Source organism: Mus musculus, chromosome 14 (assembly GCF_000001635.26).
Source record: "Mus musculus strain C57BL/6J chromosome 14, GRCm38.p6 C57BL/6J".
Classification (NCBI taxonomy): domain Eukaryota; kingdom Metazoa; phylum Chordata; class Mammalia; order Rodentia; family Muridae; genus Mus; species Mus musculus.
In genome coordinates this window covers 81,661,196-81,679,343 of record NC_000080.6, presented here as the reverse complement: position 1 = coordinate 81,679,343, position 18,148 = coordinate 81,661,196, and positions in this window count along the sequence as shown.

The window sequence follows — 18,148 nt, the reverse complement described above, 5'->3', positions numbered from 1 at the left end:
AGTCTAGTCACACTATTTATAGCTATAAACTGTATATTGTATTGTTTGATTAGCCTCTTGCAACATTTTAATCCATGTTTTCTTAATAGGAAAAATAGAAATCAAACTTCATTAAAATAAATATTTAAAACTCTTTAGTACTTCCTGTAGCCTCCAAATAGATTATTTATTTATTTATTTATTTATTCATTTATTTGTGGTTTTTACTGTCTGGCCCCTGCCTATTTTTATCCCAACTGACAATATAGTACACCCCATTCTGCCAATGTTGTAACTTACTTTCTCTTCTATATAGTTTCTAGCCAGCCATTGCTTAGCAGATCTCTCACACTAAAGTAACCTCCTCTAGTATACTCATATAAATAAAAAAAAATAAATAAAAACAATAAAGTAACCTCCTTGATTAAATCATTTCCATCCTTAATATTGGCCATACACCTTCATGGGAAGGCTTCTGCTCTTGCCTTAGTCTAGAAAGGTCATGTCTATAACATGCCACACCTTGGCCATCATTATATACAGGAACATTGTAAAGCAATAACTTTTAACTAAAATGCATCCTGAGTAGAAATTGCATTCAAATATGATTTATGCTATCTGTTTCCCCAACAAACTCTCAATGTCCACTCCACAATATGGCAAATTGTAGCTACATGACAAATATAAATGTATGATACATGTGATAAAGCTCTACTAAATTTAATTGGGTTTAGTCCTAATTGGATCTCACTGGAGTATTTATAATGCTTTGCTTCATTTTCTGCCCACCCACCTTGTCATTCCTAAAATGTATTATTCAGTACATAAGATAAACTAATTCCTCTAAACACAATCACACTTGCTAAAGCCCATTAGTGTCTTGCCATAGTATGTTAGTTAAATTCTAAACTATGCATTCATTTATCAAATATCTATTGATCAAACATCTATGCAGAGTTCTGTGGTAACTTGCTCAGCATTTTATCAGTGCATCTCCAGGTCAAGCTGACCAGCTTCTCTCAAGTCCTCTTCTCAATACTCAGCAGTTAACAAAACAAACTCTTTTCATCTGCCACAAAATCAATACACTGTTGATATACAAAAAGCAAGTAAAAAGAGGTGCATTGCTAGCCATAATAAGTACACATCATGGATATATTATTTAAACAAATGAATATTTAAATTACTTATCATTTAGGATGTTATCCAATCATCTTCTAATATACTGCTAATACATTTTATTAAATGTAAACCAGTTGATTTGAATTCTGATTATATTATTATAGAATTTTATTACTATAAAAGATGCACTTACTACAATGATTAGCTTTCAATCTAGAGCAAGAGCTTCAATGTATTTGAGAAACTACCTAAATTATTATTTAATAGTTCCTAAAGCCTTACAATAATTTTTAATATATTTTGTCTTCAAAAACCGCTAATAGCTTCCATCAGTTTAGTTAGAGTTGGCATATACACTTTTTGCTTTGAACAGTTTATTCATCAACCATATTGGTATGAGAAATTATAATTGACTAATAAATAAATGAAACTGACCTTTATTATACATAAAACTCAATGGTTGAAGAAATCATGACCAAGTAATCCAAGTATGAATGTGAATATTTCTCTTTCCTTATACGCTTAATAAAACTTATTATGTTTTAGAGAGGAAATGACATAGCTAACCTAGTAAAGAAATTGAACTAAGACATCTTTTGTTCTGAAATCCCAGGAGCCAGTTGACAAAGAGGAGATATTTAGCAATTTTTTTAAAGACACATAAGCCAAACATTTAACCACTAACCTGTGGCACTATTAGGAGACAATGGAAATGTTCTATGGGACAAAATATAGGAGAAATTGTTGAAGTTGTTCATTTGAAGGGAATATTGAGACTGGTAGTTTCCTCTCCGATCTCTTGCTCCTTCTTATTTAACTTCAAGAAAGGAATTTTCCTCACTATTTGCTCCCTGCTCTCATAGTTTGCTTTCCCACCAGTTCAAAAGCCAACAGGGTATAACAACCATGCACTGACACTTGTGAAATTGGGAACCAAAAAATGAGTTGTTTCTTCCTTATATGTTGATGTATCTATAATTTTCCCACTCACAGAAAGTTAGCTCAGCAGCATTTGTTCAATCTAACTGCCCCTCCTGAGTGCTCATGTCTGCATCTGCTTGGTTAATTCCATCTAAAAATCTCACTTTTGCTCACTCGGAATACTCACAATTCATTCTGAAGCATTCTAGAAAATCATCCTTTTTGTTTCTAAGGTTTTATTTGCCTATTCTATACCACACTTCACACAGCACATTGAAGTATTCAATTTTAACATCGAAGAACATTTTTTGTTCTTAAAATTGCTTTTTGCAGCAAATAGCTTCTTTAAGACATATCATGTACTGTCAGAAAATGCTTACTAGTGTGGTTTTAGTTTCATTACCCACTAAAAATTTCTATTTCATCTTCATCACCAATCAGAATGATTCTAACTGCAAGGTGAAGACTCTGAAATGTTTAATTATTACTATAACAAATTATATTAATCCATTCTCTATGCCCAATCAGCTTGTCCTTTCTTGTTTTTGTCATATCCAGGATGCCTGTTTATATTCTGTTCCATCATTTTATATCTATATTAAATTTGCTATGCCTTTAGTACTTTATTTTTTCATAGAACTGTCTTCCCTGGTGCCAGTAAAATGTCCTGGCCACTTAAGCCCATAGGTCACTTTGCTATTTTTCTCTCATTTTTGAGTGGGAACCACCATTTCTCATTTCCAAAATGCAGTCAACCAAGTTACTTATGGTTACTCCTGGAGCTTGCTTTATTAACCTTCTTATATCTCATTTGCATTTTTAATGTCTTTTTCAACTTTTTCTAACACTTTAAGGTCACCAGTTTTGTTGTATAATTTCAACTTCATTTTGATAAGGTGGTTTTCCAATTTTTTTCATGAAAAGTTTACTGAAGAGATTTCTTTTTTGAAGTATACCTGCCTTTTAACTCACTAACCATTCTTGTTGTTTGCCATTAGCAATATAGTAATTTTACCATGATTTTTATCAAAATTCTGTAATTTTTGTGCTATGTTGCTTTCCATATCCACTTAAATATCATTTCTTCCAAATTCACTTATATTTCTAATTCATCCTAACATTTCAACAAAAACTTGTCATTGTTGCTGTTTTTGTTGTTCTAAATTGAGTTAAATATACAAGGCAAATGACTTCTTGAAAGGGTTCAATTGAATGATAGTTAGGATATTGATCAGATTCTGCACACATCACATACCTTCTCATCTCCTATAAAGATGATTTCTTTCCACTAACATCTAGATTTCAAGTTCTCCTCCTTTTCAGCTCCCGTCCATCTCTAATAAGTTTCTTGTCTAAATAAAATTACCTACTTTGTTCATTTCATATAATCAGAATGTACTATTTTACTTTCTATACTACTTTCAGTGTCTATCTGGTAACTCATCTATGTACCTATTTCTATGTCTGAAAATATTCCAGTGTAATGTAAAAAATACATTTAGCTTATAGTGGATCTTTTTGGTGAACATTTGCATCATGAATTTTTGTCTATTGTTGAAGTACTATGATGAACATTCCTGCAAATCTTTATGTGTTAATATTTGTTTTCCATTCTTCATCTACTTATCTAGCAAATGCTGCCACTTCCTGTAGTAAAACTTTAACTTTTATAGCATATCCAAATTAGAGATGCACCATTTATGTCCAAATCATTAGCATACCGGGGTTGTAGTTTCTTCACATACTTGCCAACACTTATTTTCCACACAAATTATAGTCTCAGTGAAGTGGCATTTAATCATAATTTTGGTTTACGATTGCTAGTGATTTATTATGATAACAAATTTTCATGTGCTATTAACTATTATTATTTTGTGGCAAGGTTGTTATTTATGTTAAATTATAAGGCACATTTATATATTCTGGGCACCAAACACTTAAGGAATAAATTACAAGCAAATATTTTCTCCAACTTTTTTCATTATACTGAAGGTGTTATTTGACATACAAAATACATTTTGTCATTAAGTTGTCTAATTTATCCTGTTTTGTGTTTTTGTTTGTTTGTTTGTTTGTTTTGTTTTAGTGCTTATGCTCTTAATGCTCAATGTAAAAAATCCTGGCCAAATTCAATATTATAAATATTTCATGTATTATTTTTCAGTCACATATCTTTCAGGTAGATCTTATTTAAGATGAGTCAAATTTTAAGTGGCAGGAAAAGGTTCCCATCTTTGTGTTTTGCCTGTAGAAATGAAAAAGTCCTGGTGTATTTTGTTTAAAAGACAAGTATTTGTTGTTTTATTGTAATGGAATCCTTGCCTAGAATCCTTTGAGCATACATAGTTGTAAGGTTTATTTCTGGACTCAATTCTATTCCATATATATATAGATAGATAGATAGATAGAGAGAGAGAGAGAGAGAGAGAGAGAGAGCCCTACTATCAATGTTATACAGTGTTAGTTAGTATACCTTTATAGTAATTTTTGATTAAATAATCATGAGTCTTCAATGAATTTTTTTAAGCTGGGAGGAATGGGAGGTGAGTGTGATTGTGGAGGTCAGTGCATGACATTTCCAATTTAAAAATTGTATTATGTTGTAGAAAATGAGAAATTTTAACAAGTATTCTAAATTAGTTCATTCATTCTCTGTTCCTACTAATCAATTCAAAGTTGTCTTCTCCAATTTTCCAAACATTATTCAGCATTGAACAGAATTTGTAGAATACTTCAAGAATAGTGTATGTGTAAATACAACAGTAAATTAAACATTTCTCCATGTAAGTGCATATGTTTTGATTAATAATGATAACCTCTTTGTATCAAAGAGAACGTGTACTCTATTTACTGCACTGATGGCAAAGACTATGAGAATATCTTCTGGCTCTGCATGTTTCAAAACTTTCTTCTTTAAGTTTTCTTGGGCCTTAGAATGGGTAGTATCAACGTTCTGTTTAGGAACTAGTCCTAAAACATTTTTTATTACTTCAACCTAAAGGAGCCATCAATCTCTGAGTTCACCATCTATTAAGGTTCAGTTAGATAGTTGTCAACTTGGCACATGCTAAGGACATCTATGTAGAGGAATCTTCAATTGAGCCCCTATCCTTATCTATGGGCCTCTAAAACATGCTGTGAGAAAGCATCATTTAGTTCTATTCTCTGCTTGAATTCCATCCACTAAGGCCCTCATTATGTGTCTGATCTTTTTTTTTCCTAAGATGGACTGTGATCTGTTTTCATCCTGTATCCACGCATGTGTAGGCAATTTTCTTATTAACAACACAGAAGAATAGTACATATTTTACAAGTAATAAAACTGTACTAATATATATTTTTTCTCCCAGGTTACATAGTTTATATTAAGATTCACCTTTACTGCATAGCCAGTGTGTTCCTACCAGTGTATAATGACTTATATCCATCCTTCCAATATCATACCAAAGTTATGTTCTAACCCTAAATATATTCTGTGTCTTGTCTACATCAATATACTCTCTCGACTCCTGAAATCTACAAAATATTTTACATTCTCAACATTTTTGTATTCTCCACAGTGCAATATAATCAGAAACAGTGTTGCACTTTTTTACATTATTTGATTTTTAAATTCAGTTATATGCATCTTATTCCTCCCTGTTTTCTCCTGGATGATAACAGATTTCCTTTTGGCGTTGGATAATTCTTTTCCAAATTTACCATAGATAATGGCTTTAATGAAGTTTATATCTATGGGAATATCTAAAGTCAGGGCAGGATCTTACCAGGTATGAATATTTGTTACCACAGAGGTAATCCAGTATAAGTATTAATTAAATTATCTAATATTTTCATAAATTGAAAATGTACCTTTGGCATGAAAATTCTTACATATATTTAGCTATATTTTAAATTTTCTAGTACTGCATCTGTTTCATGTAAAGAAAGTTAAATTTGTAGAAAAATCTCCATTAAATGTTTAACCCAGAGCCAAGTGCTACATTTTACTTTTTGTGGAGTAATGTATACTCAAATGGAGTAACTTATTTAGATACATTTGATTTGTTTCTCAAATTTGAGTTAAAGATAAAACTCTGTACCTAAGATAAAAAGAAAAATTTAAATATCTAATAATTAAAATTCAGTTATATATAGGACAAACAATACCAAATGCAGCTATATAACACAGAAAATGTGTTATGATAACACAAATATTTCAAAGTTTAAGAAACAGAAGTGGATGCTCACAGTCAGCTATTGAATGGACCACAGGGCCCCCATTGGAGGAACTAGAGAAAGCACCCAAGGAACTAAAGGGAACTGCAACCCTATAGGTGGAACAACAATATGAACTAGGCAGTACCCCGGAGCTCTTGTCTCTAGCTGCATATGTATCAAAAGATGGCCTAGTCGGCCATCACTGCAAAGAGAGGCCCATTGGGCTTGCAAACTTTATATGCCCCAGTACAGGGGAACGCCAGGGCCAAAAAGGGGGAGTGGGTGGGTAGGGGAGTGAGGGTGGGTGGGTATGGGGGACTTTTGGTATAGCATTGGAAATGCAAATGAGCTAAATACCTAATAAAAAATGGAAAAAAATAAAATAAAGAAGAATTAAAAAAAAAAAAAAAGAAATTAGGTTTCATCAATAACAACATCACAGTAAAGTATAAGTCTTAATCCAGATCCCAAGTAGCAACTCCTAAGTTGAACAATAGCTAGAAAACCATTCATAAATAAGTATAATAGAAAAGAATGAAAAGTTTAAAAAAACAACAGATTGGAAGATGTCATTAGTAGATTTTTTTTTAAAATGGTACATTTATATCTAATTAATAAATGCTTAAAATATAAATTCATCATGAAATTATACACACACATAAATACACACAGATGTTTTTATTTAAATTTACTTTTTTTATTTTTACCTTGTGTAGGAGTATACTGCAATGGTGTATCTGTGAATGTCAGAAAACAATCTTGAATTCTCTGTTATGCTCTTTCACCTTTATGTGTGATATGGAGTTTGAACTTAAGTCATCAAGATTTCTGAGCAAGTACCTATATCCACTGAGACTTATTACCAACTCCTCAAATATGTTTAATATTTAATCAAATAATAGATGTAAATAAAACCATTGTTTTATGCAAAAAATTATCTAAAAGAGAATATGGCAAAACAAATCATAAAGATTAAAAGTTTAAACACAAGGGAAAGAAACACAAATGAATAATTAAATGTGTCCTCAGGCACTGCTTCTGAGAAAAGCACAACCTAAAAGAATGAATGTAAGAAACACTAGAACTCATACTAAGAACCCTCTGCAAGCTAGTATGGCATGGATTTTTTCATATTGTTTGTTTTTAAGATTCCATTTTATTTTTAATTACATGTGATGATAAGTGAGTAAGCCACACATTCATGAAAGTGCTCACATAGACCAGAAGAGGGTACCAGATGCCATGGACCTGAAGTTACAAGTGGCTGTGAGACCCCTGATGTATATGTTGGGGGAAAAAATCAGTTGGTTGGAAGAGCAGTACATAATCTTACTTGCTGTACCATCTTTACAGCCTCTCCAGTAAGTTTAATAGTATTTTGCTCAAATCTTTGAGAATTTCATACAATGTATTTTCATTATATTTATATATCACCCCTTCCAGATCCTTTCTACCCTCACCTCTCTACACACTCAACTTCAAGTTTGCTAATTTTTTTTTTTTTTTTTTTGTAACCCATCAAATCCAGTGTGTCTTCCTGAAATACTCTTGGTAAGGCCAACAATGGAGATAGACCAACCTACCAGTGTCAGACCATTTAAACAAAAAACAAAAAAAAACAAAAAAACAAAAAAAAAAACAAAAAACAAAAAAAAAAACAAAAAAACAAAAAAAAACAAAAAAAAAAAGAAAAAAAAAGAGCTAAAGGGAACTGCAACCCTATAGGTGGAACAGCATTATGAACTAACCAGTACCCCGGAGCTCTTGACTCTAGCTGCATATGTATCAAAAGATGGCCTAATCGGCCATCACTGGAAAGAGAGGCCCATTGGACTTGCAAACTTTATATGCCCCAGTACAGGGGAACGCCAGGGTCAAAAAGGGGGAGTGTGTGGGTAGGGGAGTGGGGGGTGGGTGGGTATGGGGGACTTTTGGTATAGCATTGGAAATGTAAATGAGGAAAATACCTAATAAAAATATTTAAAAGAGAGAGAGAGAGAGAGAGAGAGAGAGCGAGCAAGAGCCGACTCTTCTCCTCACTGAAGCTATCACATGTCAATAGCCAGTCACTTACTGGTAGAGATTGTACCTATCTTCTCTCTCCATTCTGGAACTTTTGCCTGGCTAAAGCTTACCCAAGCATTGTGCATAGTGCCACAATTGCTTTGAGTTTATGCTTGTCAACAAAACAAAACAAAACAAAACAAAACAAAACAAAACAAAAAGCAAAAACAAAGAAACCAAAGTTGCATTGATGTTATCCAGCAACTTTGTCTCTTTATATTTTCCCATTTTTCTTGAAGATCTTTGGGATGTGGAGGAGAGGCTGTGATGTAGAAAATTAGGTTGATTATTCCATGGTTTGAACATTGACCAGTTGTGGGGCTGTGTGGTAATTGTCATCTACTTCAAGAAAATATTTCTCTGCAAAAGGTTGATCATGGACTGATCTGAGGATAGCATTAAGTCACAGAGTCATTTTAATTCTGTGTTAATTAAGCTGAAATATAATATTAGGCTTTCCTCAAGGGCAGATAGCCTCTGTAGCCACAAGCTCTTGGCTTCATTATCAGTGTCAGATATAAGTTCTAACACATAAAGTAGGCCTGAGATTCAATCATGTGTTTTATTATATTTACAACATTCATGCTACTACTGTGTTAGTGCAGTCCTTATTTGTTAAGTAAAGTAAAATTAACCAAAAAAAAAAAAAAAAGAAAGAAAATAAGAAAAAAGAAAAGAATCTCAAAACATTCTAAGAGATATGTAGTGAAATCTATGATTTAAAAAACACATTAAATTGTCTGAGAGGAGGCCAAACATAATCTTCAACTTAGATCACCTTGAGAGGTCCTGCTAGCAACTGACCAATGCAGATGTGGATGCTTATAGCCAACCACCGTACTGAGGTCATGGACACCGTGGGGAATCTGGCACTGAAGGACTTGAGGAACCGAGGAGGATTGCAACCTCATAGGAAGAACAACATCAACATCGGCTGCCCGGATGACCCAGTGTTCCCAGAGACCATCAACTAAGGAGTTTACAAGGATGGATCCAGGACTCCAGATACATACATAGCAGAGGATGGCCTTGCTGACAGCAATGGGAGGGGCAGCCCTTGGTCCTATGGAGGTTTGATGCCTAGAGTAGAGGGATGCTGGAATGGTGGGGTGGAATGAGGGTAGGTGGGTCGGGGAGCATACCATAGAAGCAAAGGGGAGAGAGTAGGAGCGGGATAGGGGTGGGCTGTGGAGAGGTAACCGGGAAGTGAGATAACATTTGAGATGTAAATGAATTGGAATGATTCATAAGAAATAAGAAAATAAATAAGAAAAAAGAAAACATACATTTATGTTTTTATTCAAAATACCAGGAAATTTTATTAAAATATTAACAAGAATACCATAGAAAATAAAAGTTATGGGAAAAAATTAACTTGACTTTTGTAGCATAAGAGGGGGCATTAAAATGCAAATGGAATGGCAGAGAAGGTTTTGAATGTAGATTACATCTTGTATAAGCCTGAGGACCTGATCCACATGCCAAGTTGCCATGGAGAAGTTTTGACTCCAGTCCCCATAATATGCAGAGAGGCAGGGAAAGAAAGATTCAAGAGTCCCTTATCTAGGCAAGATGCTGTTCTCCAAAATGATTGACAGATACCATATACAAAGAGAAGGGAGGGAGCTTAATGTATATACATGAATCAATACATGGTATAATGTGCTAGGTAATTTATTTTGACACCACATAGAAAAACAACAATGAATACAAATAAATTTTCAAAAAGAAATGCAATGATAACAAAACACAAAAATGTGTGTGTATATATATATATTCAAAGGTAGAATAAATTACAAATTTGTAAATGGAACCTGGATATGTTGGCATTGTCAATTTTTTCTTACTCCTTTACTCCTTAGATTTCTCTTTACATAATGAATGTTGATTACTCACATACTTATCTTTTTCTGTCTCTCTTTGTCTCTGTCTCTGTCTTCTGTGTGTGTGTGTGTTTTGTGTGTGTGTGTGTGTGTGTGTGTGTGTGTGCCCATGCCCTTTGGAAACTAAAATTTGGACTTGCTGACTGGTAGATAGCTCAAATGCATCATATTTAATTCAAGGTTGAAACCCAGGTATTTTTTTTTAATAAGGATTTGAATTGCTGAAGTGACACAATGGTTTGATCCAAAGCAGAGTTTATTCCTGCCCAGAATTACTAGATTATCAGGTTTAAATAAACTCCATTCACTGAATCTAAAACAAGAAAAAAATGAAACAAAACAAAAATGGAAATACTCAATATGCAGGACTCCATGATGAACACACTGTTGTGTAATAAGAATATTAGGAAAAAACTTTATATGATATGCAATGCAATTCAGAGAGGTCACAGGGTTGACATTTATGGGATGAAATGTGTATCCTGGGGATTTTATGACTCTATCAAAAGCTATTTATTTTCTAATACAAAAAGAAGCTATTTTGTCTTTCAAATACCACATTATTTTTTTAAGACTGTGTATGGTTCATTATAAAAAATAAAAGAAGTGTCATTAACTTTAAATAATAATAGCAGTTTACCCAAAGAGAAGCAAATGGAAGCCTCTGTAATTGAGCATTTTTGTAAGGGAACATATGGTCAAGTTTATTGGAAATTAAAAGGGAACTATCTAAATTTGGCTGCACATTATGAGAAATTTTACATTATACTTATTAGTTGGCTGAATTCACTTCATGTCAACTCTAATTCATCCTAAACAGGTCACCTTGCCAAATGCATGTGTTTTAATTGTGCCCACATTTTCATAATGAAAATCGAACAGGTGCTGAATTTCTGGGGTCTCATACGTGTTGTTTAGATAGATGCATTTGTATGTTCTTGATTCTGTTTTTGCTTATTCCACATTCTCTTTATCTCCTTTGAAATAAGGAACATAAATGTGGACTGCTTCTGAATGTACTTTGGGTAAATCATATTTTAAGTTATCAAAAAGCAATTGCATACACCAGGAGTGTAGCCTTGCATTTAATAGTGAGAAATCTTTAGCGAGACACTGATAGTAGATTTGGCAGCTGAATGATGTATTTCTGGAAATAGGGAGATGTCCTAGAAGTAACTTGTGGCTGTTCCTAAAGATTTATTAAAACTAAGCTGACACTTCATCACTGATAGAGGTAATTTCAAAGCTCTTGAAATTCTACTGACCCTAAGATAATGAAACCACCACCTTATACACATTTGTATTCGGTGGCATGTGTTGTGGTTAGTGGTACAGAATTTGAAATGCTATCATTATCTTCCCAAAGAATTCGCAAAAGAAACTGAGGGCAAATGCATGGACTCAGAGACATCACAAAGAAAGTTAGATACACTGCGTATGGATGAGTAGTTGTGCACAAAACAAATAATAATGATAAGAGATTATTTAGCCAGTTAATAAATCATGAGGCTTGGGAATGCCAGAAGCCTTACAAACAACATAGGTTTTTGTTTGTTTGTTTGTTTGTTTTGTTTTTTTAATTTCTTTTATCGTGTGTTTCAGAAAGGACTTTACATTATGTTGTAAAACAGCTTGGGTCTAGTGCCCATGAAGGGTAACATAAAAGGTGTGTGTGTGTGTGTGTGTGTGTGTGTGTGTGTGTGTGTGTGTGTGTGTGTTTGTGTATGCGTGTGTGTGTGTTTGTATGTGTTTCCAGCTGAGATCTGTGTACTCCATAAATGAAAGATCTTCTTATTACTTAAATAATATCTGAACTGTGTATGTTAAACTCTTTTCTAAGCATTACATTTCAGCTCATTCAAAATGAGGATTGCCTATGAATGGGAAAAAACAACTAATATTGAAATTTGGTGGAAGTATTAGTGAAATTTTCTAGGATGATGAGCATTCAACTGCCTTCAGGAATTCTGCAATAAACTATGATTTATTAAACCTATATTCCTGGGAGTAGTTCACTTCGTTTTCCCATTATTTTCCTTCAAGTAGTATATTCACTAGACCTGGAGGAAAAGATAAGCAATCAGATAAAATAAGGAATAAATAAAGAGTTTAAGCAGGGGATGGATATATCAACATTGTAGATTTTATACACAGATGTTAAAGGCTAGAAGATGAATAAGGGAGATAGCATGAGCTCTTACAAAATTGCATATTGTTTGGCAACTTTATCATTATACTATGAAAGTTAAATACATTTTTTTCTGGTCATAGACTTCACTTTTCATGGATGGAGAATATTCAAAATACTTTTTCCTAATAAAATTTGCCTTTCATCACCCAAATCCAGCTTTTCTGTTGGCAGTTTATTTCTCAAAGTCTCATACTCAAAAACAACCTCAACTAACTTCACGATGCTCCATGATGGTTGACCTCACACATTCTTTCCTTAGTAGAAAGGATCTTTCATGAATCCTTCAGGTTCATGCTCCTCTTGTTCATAGTAGTATCAAACAGCTTATCACATGACTTCATTGTGCTTCATATTTCCTACTCTATGGCTTATTTCGGTTATCCTTGAATCCTTAGATATTTCCATGCATTGAATGTTAAAAGCCTTGCTTTGATCAAAATTCCTCCTATGATTGTTTTTCTCTTTTCTATTATTATTAATATCATTATTTAATCTCTTTTTAGAGTCCAGTCATTATCCCCTTCCTTGTCAACCACTGACTGTTCTGTATCCTATCCATCCTCCCTCATCTCCAACAGGATGTCCCGACCCCTCAACATCCACCACGACAGACCTCCCCCATCTCTTGGACTACAAAACTCTCTAGGGTTAGGTGCATCCTCTTTCTGCCATACCAGGCAGTCCTCTGCTTTATATGTGTCAAAGGCCTCATAACAGCTAATGTATGCTATCTTGTTGGTGGCTTGGTGTCTGACAGATCTCTGTGGTACAGGTTAGTTGTGAATGCTGATCTTCCTATGAGGTTGCCCTCCTCCTCAGCTTTGTCCAGCTTTTCTGTAATTCAACCACAGGGGTCCTGTCTTCTGTCCATTGTTTGGTTTTGAGTATCTCAATTTGACTTTTTTTAGCTGCTTGTTGGGTCTCACAGAGGGCATCCCTGATAGGCTCCTTTCTGTAAGCACACCACAGCATCAGTAACATTGTCAAGCTCCAGGTACTCCCCTTGAGCTGGATCCCAATTTGGACATATCTCTGGACCTCTTTTTCCTCAGGCCCTTCTCCCTTTTTGTGCTCTCTATGGTATTCTCATTATTCACTTCAATGTTACTATTCTTTAGATTCCACTCTAGTAATCTGATACTTTTATATTTTCTATATCTTACACATTTCAAGCACGTATTTCATGTTAAATTATTGCTGATTTCCAATATACCCAACCAATAAGATATAAGAACCACTCTCAGGTGAATAAACCTCTTAATTTATCAAAACTATCTTTTCTTTCTTCATATTTACCTCTTACAACTACATATTCTCCAACAGTCTCAAGATAGAACAACACTTTCATGGATGGAGAATATTCAAAATACTTTTTCCTAATAAAATTTGCTTTTCATCACCCAAATCCAGCTTTTCTGTTGGCAGTTTATTTCTCAAATTCTCATACTCAAAAACAACCTCAACTAACTTCACGATGCTCCATGATGGTTGACCTCACACATTCTTTCCTTAGTAGAAAGGATCTTTTATGAATCGTTCAGGTTGATGCTCCTCTTGTTCATAATAGTATCAAACAGCTTATCACATGACTTCATTGTGCTTCATATTTCCTACGAAATTCACACATTATCTTTCCACGAATCCAGCCCTTCAAAGGATAAAAACAGAAAAGAAGCAATACAAGGACGAAAATCACGCCCTAGAACAAGCAAGAAAGTAATCCCTCAACAAACCAAAAAGAAGACAGCCACAAGAACAGAATGCCAACTCTAACAACAAAAATAAAAGGAAGCAATAATTACTTTTCCTTAATATCTCTTAATATCAATGGACTCAATTCCCCAATAAAAAGACATAGACTAACAGACTGGCTACACAAACAGGACCCAACATTCTGCTGCTTACAGGAAACCCATCTCAGGGAAAAAGACAGACACTACCTCACAGTGAAAGGCTGGAAAACAATTTTCCAAGCAAATGGTCTGAAGAAACAAGCTGGAGTAGCCATTCTAATATCGGATAAAATCGACTTCCAACCCAAAGTTATCAAAACAGACAAGGAGGGACACTTCATACTCATCAAAGGTAAAATCCTCCAAGAGGAACTTTCAATTCTGAATATCTACGCTCCAAATGCAAGGGCAGCCACATTCATTAAAGACACTTTAGTAAAGCTCAAAGCACACATGGCACCTCACACAATAATAGTGGAAGACTTCAACAAACCACTTTCATCAATGGACAGATCGTGGAAACAGAAACTAAACAGGGACACAGTGAAACTAACAGAAGTTATGAAACAAATGGATCTGACAGATATCTACAGAACATTTTATCCTAAAACAAAAGGATATACCTTCTTCTCAGCACCTCACGGGACCTTCTCCAAAATTGACCATATAATTGGCCACAAAACAGGCCTCAACAGATACAAAAATATTGAAATTGTCACATGTATCCTATCAGACCACCATGGCCTAAGGCTGATCTTCAATAACAACATAAATAATGGAAAGCCAACATTCGCGTGGAAACTGAACAACACTCTTCTCAATGATACCTTGGTCAAAGAAGGAATAAAGAAAGAAATTAAAGACTTTTTAGAGTTTAATGAAAATGAAGCCACAACATACCCAAACCTATGGGACACAATGAAAGCATTTCTAAGAGGGAAACTCATAGCTCTGAGTGCCTCCAAGAAGAAACAGGAGAGAGCACATACTAGCAGCTTGACAACACATCTAAAAGCTCTAGAAAAAAAGGAAGCAAATTCACCCAAGAGGAGTAGACAACAGGAAATAATCAAACTCAGGGGTGAAATCAACCAAGTGGAAACAAGAAGATCTATTCAAAGAATTAACCAAATGAGGAGTTGGTTCTTTGAGAAAATCAACAAGATAGATAAACCCTTAGCTAGACTCACTAGAGGGCACAGGGACAACATCCTATTTAACAAAATCAGAAATGAAAAGGGAGACATAACAACAGATCCTGAAGAAATCCAAAACACCATCAGATCCTTCTACAAAAGGCTATACTCAACAAAACTGGAAAACGTGGACTAAATGGACAAATTTCTAGACAGATACCAGGTACCAAAGTTAAATCAGGATCAAGTTAACGATCTAAACAGTCCCATATCCCCTAAGGAAATAGAAGCAGTCATTAATATTCTCCCAACCAAAAAAAGCCCAGGACCAGATGGGTTTATTGCAGAGTTCTACCAGACCTTCAAAGAAGATCTAATCCCAGTTCTGCACAAACTATTCCACAAAATAGAAGTAGAGGGAACTCTACCCAACTCATTCTATGAAGCCACAATTACTCTGATACCTAAACCACAGAAAGATCCAACAAAGATAGAGAACTTCAGACCAATATCCCATATGAATATCGATGCAAAAATCCTCAATAAAATTCTTGCTAACTGAATCCAAGAACACATTAAAGCAATCATCCATCCTGACCAAGTAGGTTTTATTCCAGGGATGCAGGGATGGTTTAATATATGAAAATCCATCAATGTAATACATTATATAAACAAACTCAAAGACAAAAACCACATGATCATCTCGTTAGATGTGGAAAAATCATTTGACAAGATCCAACACCCATTCATGATAAAAGTCTTGGAAAGATCAGGAATTCAAGGCCCATACCTAAACATGATAAAAGCAATCTACAGCAAACCAGTAGCCAGCATCAAAGTAAATGGTGAGAAGCTGGAAGCAATCCCACTAAAATCAGGGACTAGACAAGGCTGCCCACTTTCTCCCTACCTCTTCAACATAGTACTTGAAGTCCTAGCCAGAGCAATTCGACAACAAAAGGAGATAAAGGGGATACAAATTGGAAAGGAAGAAGTCAAAATATCACTTTTTGCAGATGATATGATAGTATATATAAGTGACCCTATAAATTCCACCAGAGAACTCCTAAACCTGATAAACAGCTTCGGTGAAGTAGCTGGATATAAAATTAACTCAAAAAAGTCAATGGGCTTTCTCTACACAAAGAATAAACAGGCTGAGAAAGAAATTAGGGAAACAACACCCTTCTCAATAGTCACAAATAATATAAAATATCTTGGCGTGACTCTAACTAAGGAAGTGAAAGATCTGTATGATAAAAACTTCAAGTCCCTGAAGAAAGAAATTAAAGAAGATCTCAGAAGATAGAAAGATCTCCCATGCTCATGGATTGGCAGGATCAACATTGTAAAAATGGCTATCTTGCCAAAAGCAATCTACAGATTCAATGCAATCCCCATCAAAATTCCAACTCAATTCTTCAACGAATTAGAAAGAGCAATCTGCAAATTCACCTGGAATAACAAAAAACCTAGGATAGCAAAAACTCTTCTCAAGGATAAAAGAACCTCTGGTGGAATCCCCATGCCTGACCTAAAGCTTTACTACAGAGCAATTGTGATAAAAACTGCATGGTACTGGTATAGTGACAGACAAATAGACCAATGGAATAGAATTGAAGACCCAGAAATGAACCCACACACCTATGGTCACTTGATCTTCGACAAGGGAGCTAAAACCATCCTGTGGAAAAAAAGACAACATTTTCAACAAATGGTGCTGGCACAACTAGTTGTTATCATGTAGAAGAATGCGAATCGACCCATTCCTCTCTCCTTGTACTAAGGTCAAATCTAAGTGGATCAAGGAACTCCACATAAAACCAGAGACACTGAAACTTATAGAAGAGAAAGTGGGGAAAATTCTCGAAGATATTGGGCACAGGAAAAAAATTCCTGAATAGAACAGCAATGGCTTGTGCTTTAAGATCGAGGATTGACAAATGGGACCTCATGAAACTGGAAAGCTTCTGCACGGCAAAAGACACTGTCAATAAGACAAAAAGACCACCAACAGATTGGGAAAGGATCTTTACCTATCTTAAATCAGATAGGGGACTAATATCCAATATATAAGAAGAACTCAAGAGGGTGGACTCCAGAAAATCAAATAGCCCCCTTAAAAGATGGGGCTCAGAGCTGAACAAAGAATTCTCACCCGAGGAATACTGAAAGGCTGAGAAACACCTGAAAAAATGTTCAACATCCTTAATCATCAGAGAAATGCAAATCAAAACAACCCTGAGATTCCATCTCACATCAGTCAGAATGGCTAAGATCAAAAATTCAGATGACAGCAGATGCTGGCGAGGATGTGGAGAAAGAGGAACACTCCTCCATTGTTGGTGGCATTGCAAGCTTGTACAACCACTCTGGAAATCAGTCTGGTGGTTCCTCCAAAAATTGGACATAGTACTATCAGAGGATCCCACAATACCTCTCTTGGGCATATATCCAGAAGATGTCCCAACCGGTAAGAAGGACACATGCTCCACTATGTTCATAGCAGCCCTATTTATAATAGCCAGAAGCTGGAAAGAACCCAGATGTCCCTCAACAGAGGAATGGATACAAAAAAGTGGTACATTTACACAATGGAGTACTACTCAGCTATTAAAAAGAATGAATTTATGAAATTCCTAGGCAAATGGATGGACCTGGAGGGCATCATCCTGAGTGAGGTAACCCAATCACAAAAGAACTCAAATGAAATGTACTCACTGATAAGTGGATATTAACCCAGAAACTTAGTATAGCGAGATATAAGGTACAATATGTATAAACATATGAAACTGAAGAAGAACGAAGACCAAAGTGTGGACACTTTGCTCATTCTTAGAATTGGAAACAATCACCCATGGAAGGAGTTACATAGACAAAGTTTGGAGCTGAGACAAAAGAATGGTCCATCTAGAGACT